We start from the raw sequence: 6,905 nt of genomic DNA, 5'->3' as shown, positions 1-6,905 counted from the left end.
AGGTAGGATCTCTACCGGCCACCGTTTTCCCTTCCTATAACAGAATAAGAAGGAATGAGATAGACAGAAAAGTCGCAAGGCTTACGCGACGCAAAAAATCCTAAAGTTCATCTCTGTCAGAGCGAGTTCGAGGGAGAGGGATTCCTGACAATTCGCATCAGAGCCTCCTCCGATCCAGGGCGACCATGTCCAACGGCGGCACGCGCACGCCGTCGACGCCACCCGACGGACCGGGCAGAGGACATGGCACTGCAGGCGACACGGACGGGGCTGCGGCGCGGCCACGCGGGCGGAGCCATGGCCGTAGCGTCGTCAGGCGCGGCGGCAACGAGGTCATCGTCCACGAGCGCGTGGTGCAGGATCGTTCGAACTACGGCAGCAACATCGTCTACCCCACGCTGACAGCGACGAACTACATCGAGTGGGCCCTCGTCATGAAAATCAACCTGCGGGCGCAGGGTCTCTGGGAGGCCGTGTCCGGCATGGGCGAGCCGGGCGATCGTGAAGACATGGCGGCACTCTCGGCCCTGATCCGGGCAGCGCCGCCTGAGATGACGCCGGTGCTCGCCGTCAAGGACACCGTGCACGAGGCGTGGGAGGCGATCCGCATGATGCCTGTGGGCGTGAACCGCGTGCGGGAGGCGAAGGCGCAGCGGCTGCGCAAGGAGTTCGAGCAGATCGCCTTCAAGGAGGGTGACTCTCTTGACGCCTTCGGCATGCGTATTACGGGCATAGTCAACAACCTCCGCTCGCTCGGCGACACGGTCGACGAGCTCAAGGTGGTGCAGAAGTTTCTGCGCGAGGTACCTGCGCAGTACGCCCAAATCGCGTGCTCGATTGAGACGCTGCTCGACCTCAATAGCATGTCAGTGGAGGAACTGATCGGGCGACTCCGATCGGCCACCGAGCGCTGCTCCATCACCACCCCGAACCACGGCGGCAAGCTCCTCCTCACGGAGCAGGAGTGGCTCGCGCGCGCCAAACAAAGGGAGAAGGGGCAGGGCTCCAACTCCGGCGGCGGCAAGAACAAGGGCAAGCAGCAGCAGGGCACGGGGCGTGGCGGCGAGCAGAACAGGCGGGAGTCCGGGGGTGGTCGCGACATGTCCAAGGTAAAATGTTACAACTGTAACAAGTACGCGAATTACTTCTCCAGGGACTGTCCCGAACCTCGCCGTGAGCGCAAGGAATGCGTCAATCTGACGCAGACGGAGGAGGAGCCGAAGGAGTCCGCGCTTTTCCTCGCCAGCATCTGCGCGCTCTCCACATTGAGGGCGCCAACGAGCACGTCCTGCTGAGCGAGGAGTGCTCCCAGGCACGCACCGCTGTAGAAGGGGAGGACTGCGACACATCCTGGTTCCTGGACACGGGAGCCATCAACCACATGTCCGGACGCAGGGACATCTTCTCCGACCTCGACACAGGCGTGCACGGCTCGGTCAAGCTGGGCGACGGCTCGGCGGTGCAAATCGAGGGAAGGGGAACGATCCTCTTCGAGAGCCGCACGGGCGAGCACCTCGTTCTGTCAGAAGTCTACTTCATCCCGAGGTTGCAGAGCAACATCATCAGCGTCAGCCAACTGGACGAGAACGGCTACGACACCCGCATCAAGCACGGCGTCCTGGAGCTGCGAGACCCGGATGGGCGGCTGATCGCGGGGGCTCCGCGCACATAGGGGCGTTTGTACGTGCTGTGCCTGAACCTGGCGCGCCCCGTGTGTCTGGCGGTGCATGACGGCGAGGACGCGTGGCGGTGGCATGCGCGGTACGGCCACATCGGTTTCCAGGCCCTGCGTCGCCTCGCCCGCGAGGAAATGGTGCGTGGCCTGCCTCCGATCGACGAGGAAGACCGCGTCTGCGAGGCATGTCTCGTCGGCAAGCAGCGACGCGCGTCGTTCCCGCAACAGGCGCTGAACCGTGCGGAGACGGTGCTTGAGTTGGTGCACGCGGACATCTGCGGCCCAATCTCTCCCCCTACGCCGGGGGGGAAACGCTACTTCCTGCTGCTGGTTGATGACAAGAGCAGGTTCATGTGGTTGCGGCTCCTCGCGACCAAGGACGAAGCAGAAACGGTTCTGAAGCAGTTCCAGGCAGCTGCAGAACTTGAGTCGGGGCGCCGTCTGAAGGCGTTGCGCACGGACCACGGAGGCGAGTTCACCTCCACCAGCCTCGAGAAGTACTTCGCTGATCAGGGGGTGAAGAGACAGCTTACGGCTCCCTACTCGCCCCAGCAAAACGTCGTGGTTGAGCGGCGGAATCAGACCGTCGTTGGCATGGCGCGCACTCTCCTGAACGCAAAGGGTGTCCCTGGGCGTTTTTGAGGAGAGGCAGTCACCACGGCGGTGTACCTGCTCAACCGCTCCACGACCAAGAGCGTGGCCAAGATGACGTCGTACAAAGCTTGGTGCGGCAAGCGGCCAGCCGCCCATCACCTCCGGGCGTTTGGGTGCATCGCCCACGTCAAGAAGACACGCCCAAATGCGAAGAAACTGGACGACAGGAGCCAACCAATGGTGTTGCTCGGGTATGAACCCGGCACCGCGGCGTACCGGGTGTATCATCCGGCGACAGGGAAGGTGCACGTATCGAGGAATGTCATCTTCGACGAGCAGGCCGCTTGGGACTGGAGCAAGCCCGAGGGAGTGGAAGAGCCAGCACCTGTTCAGGGTTCGTTCGTCATCGAGGAGGCATACTGGCCGGCGGTCACCGCGGATATTTTTGACGCAGCGCCCACGACGCCGATGCCGTCCGCGTCACCCTGCACGGCTACGGCTGAAGGAAATATGCCCTAGAGGCAATAATAAAGTTATTATTTATTTCCTTATATCATGATAAAAGTTTATTATTCATGCTAGAATTGTATTAACCGGAAACATAATACATGTGTGAATACATAGACAAACAGAGTGTCACTAGTATGCCTCTACTTGACTAGTTCGTTAATCAAAGATGGTTATGTTTCCTAACCATGGACAAAGAGTTGTTATTTGATTAACGGGATCACATCATTAGTTGAATGATCTGATTGACATGACCCATTCCATTAGCTTAGCACCCGATCGTTTAGTATGTTGCTATTGCTTTCTTCATGACTTATACATGTTCCTATGACTATGAGATTATGCAACTCCCGTTTGCCAGAGGAACACTTTGTGTGCTATCAAACGTCACAACGTAACTGGGTGATTATAAAGGAGCTCTACAGGTGTCTCCAAAGGTACATGTTGGTTGGCGTATTTCGAGATTAGGATTTGTCACTCCGATTGTCGGAGAGGTATCTCTGGGCCCTCTCGGTAATGCACATCACTTAAGCCTTGCAAGCATTGCAACTAATGAGTTAGTTGAGGGATGATGTATTACAGAACGAGTAAAGAGACTTTCCGGTAACGAGATTGAACTAGGTATTGAGATACCGACGATCGAATCTCGGGCAAGTAACATACCGATGACAAAGGGAACGACGTATGTTGTTATGCGGTCTGAGCGATAAAGATCTTCGTAGAATATGTAGGAGCCAATATGAGCATCCAGGTTCCGCTATTGGTTATTGACCGAAGACATGTCTCGGTCATGTCTACATTGTTCTCGAACCCGTAGGGTCCGCACGCTTAAGGTTTCGATGACAGTTATATTATGAGTTTATGAGTTTTGATGTACCGAAGTTAGTTCGGAGTGCCGGATGTGATCACGGACATGACGAGGAGTCTCGAAATGGCCGAGACATAAAGATTGATATATTGGACGGCTATATTCGGACACCGGAAGTGTTCCGGGTGATTTCGGAGAAAACCGGAGAGCCGGAGGGTTACCGGAACCCCCCCGGGAGAAGTAATGGGCCATATGGGCCTTAGTGGAGAGAGAGAGGGGCAGCCAAAGGTGGGCCGCGCGCCTCCTCCCCCTGGTCCGAATTGGACTAGGAGAGGGGGGCGGCGCCCCCCTTTCCCTCTCCCTCCCCACTTCCTTCCCCCTACTAGGAGGAGGACTCCTCCTTGGCGCGCCTATAGGGCCGGCCGGCCTCCTACCCTTGCTCCTTTATATACGGGGGCAGGGGGAACCCCTAGAGACACAAGTTGATCCACATGATCATATTCTTAGCCGTGTGCGGTGCCCCCTTCCACCATAGTCCTCGATAATATTGTAGCGATGCTTAGGCGAAGCCCTGCGACGGTAGTACATCAAGATCGTCACCACGCCGTCGTGCTGACAGAACTCTTCCCCGACACTTTGCTGGATCGGAGTCTGGGGATCGTCATCGAGCTGAACGTGTGCTAGAACTCGGAGGTGCCGTGGTTTCGGTGCTTGATCGGTCGGGCCGTGGAGATGTACGACTACATCAACCAAGTTAACGCTTCCGTTGTTGATCTACAAGGGTACGTAGATCACACTCTCCCCTCTCGTTGCTATGCATCACCAAGATCTTGCGTGTGCGTAGGAATTTTTTTGAAATTACTACGTTCCCCAACAGTGGCATCCGAGCCTAGGTTTTATATGTTGATGTTATATGCACGAGTAGAACACAAGTGAGTTGTGGGCGATATAAGTCATACTGCTTACCAGCATGTCATACTTTGGTTCGGCGGTATTGTTGGACGAAGCGGCCCGGACCGACATTACGGGTACGCTTACGCGAGACCGGTTCTCCCGACGTGCTTTGCACATAGGTGGCTTGCGGGTGACAGTTTCTCCAATTTTAGTTGAACCGAGTGTGGCTATGCCCGGTCCTTGCGAAGGTTAAAACAGCACCAACTTGACAAACTATCATTGTGGTTTTGATGCGTAGGTAAGATTGGTTCTTACTTAAGCCCGTAGCAGCCACGTAAAACTTGCAACAACAAAGTAGAGGACGTCTAACTTGTTTTTGCAGGGCATGTTGTGATGTGATATGGTCAAGACATGATGCTAAATTTTATTGTATGAGATGATCATGTTTTGTAACCGAGTTATCGGCAACTGGCAGCAGCCATATGGTTGTCGCTTTATTATATGCAATGCAATCGCGCTGTAATGCTTTACTTTATCACTAAGCGGTAGCGATAGTCGTGGAAGCATAAGATTGGCGAGACGACAACGATGCTACGATGGAGATCAAGGTGTCGCGCCGGTGACGATGGTGATCACAACGGTGCTTCGAAGATGGAGATCACAAGCACAAGATGATGATTGCCATATCATATCACTTATATTGATTGCATGTGATGTTTATCTTTTATGCATTTTAGCTTTGATTGACGGTAGCATTATAAGATCATCTCTCACTAATTATCAAGAAGTGTTCTCCCTGAGTATGCACCGTTGTGAAAGTTCTTCGTGCTGAGACACCACGTGATGATCGGGTGTAATAGGCTCTACGTTCAAATACAACGGGTGCAAAACAGTTGCACACGCGGAATACTCAGGTTATACTTGACGAGCCAAGCATATACAGATATGGCCTCGGAACACGGAGACCGAAAGGTCGAGCGTGAATCATATAGTAGATATGATCAACATAGTGATGTTCACCAATGAAACTACTCCATCTCACGTGATGATCGGACATGGTTTAGTTGATTTGGATCACGTAATCACTTAGAGAATTAGAGGGATGTCTATCTAAGTGGGAGTTCTTTAAGTAATATGATTAATTGAACTTAAATTTATCATGAACTTAGTACCTGATAGTATCTTGCTTATTTATGTTTGATTGTAGATAGATGGCCCGTGCTGTTGTTCCGTTGAATTTTAATGCGTTCCTTGAGAAAGCTAAGTTGAAAGATGATGGTAGCAACTGCACGGACTGGGTCCGTAACTTGAGGATTATCCTCATTGCTGCACAGAAGAATTACGTCCTGGAAGCACCGCTGGGTCCCAGGCCTGCTTCTGGAGCAACACCAGATGTTATGAACGTCTGGCAGAGCAAAGTTGATGACTACTCGATAGTTCAGTGTGCCATGCTTTATGGCTTAGAATCGGGACTTCAACGACGTTTTGAACGTCATGGAGCATATGAGATGTTTCAGGAGTTGAAGTTAATATTTCAAGCAAATGCCCGGATTGAGAGATATGAAGTCTCCAATAAGTTCTATAGCTGCAAGATGGAGGAGAACAGTTCTGTCACTGAGCATATACTCAAGATGTCTGGGTATAATAATCACTTGATTCAATTGGGAGTTAATCTTCCAGATGATTGCGTGACAGAATTCTCCAATCACTGCCACCAAGCTACAAGAGCTTCGTGATGAACTATAATATGAAAGGGATGAATAAGACTATTCCCGAGCTCTTTGCAATGCTGAAAGCTGCGGAGGTAGAAATCAAGAAGGAGCATCAAGTGTTGATGGTCAATAAGACCACTAGTTTCAAGAAAAAGGGCAAAGGGAAGAAGAAGGGGAACTTCAAAAGGAACAGCAAGCAAGTTGCTACTCAAGAGAAGAAATCCAAACCTGGACCTAAGCCTGAAACTGAGTGCTTCTACTGCAAGTAGACTGGTCACTGGAAGCGGAACTGCCCAAGTATTTGACGGATACGAAGGATGGCAAGGTGAACAAAGGTATATGTGATATACATGTTATTGATGTGTACCTTACTAATGCTCGCAGTAGCACCTGGGTATTTGATACTGGTTCTGTTGCTAATATTTGCAACTCGAAACAGGGACTACGAATCAAGCGAAGATTGGTTAAGGACGAGGTGACGATGCGCGTGGGAAACGGTTCCAAAGTCGATGTGATCGCGGTCGGCACGCTACCTCTACATATACCTTCGGGATTAGTATTAGACCTAAATAATTGTTATTTGGTGCCAGCGTTAAGCATGAACATTATATCTGGATCTTGTTTGATGCGAGACGGTTATTCATTTAAATCAGAGAATAATGGTTGTTCTATTTACATGAGTAATATCTTTTATGGTCATGCACCCTTAAAGAGG

Source organism: Triticum urartu, chromosome 3 (genome assembly GCF_003073215.2).
Source record: "Triticum urartu cultivar G1812 chromosome 3, Tu2.1, whole genome shotgun sequence".
In the NCBI taxonomy this organism is placed as follows: Eukaryota; Viridiplantae; Streptophyta; class Magnoliopsida; order Poales; family Poaceae; genus Triticum; species Triticum urartu.
Note: the sequence above shows the minus strand (reverse complement) of the source record.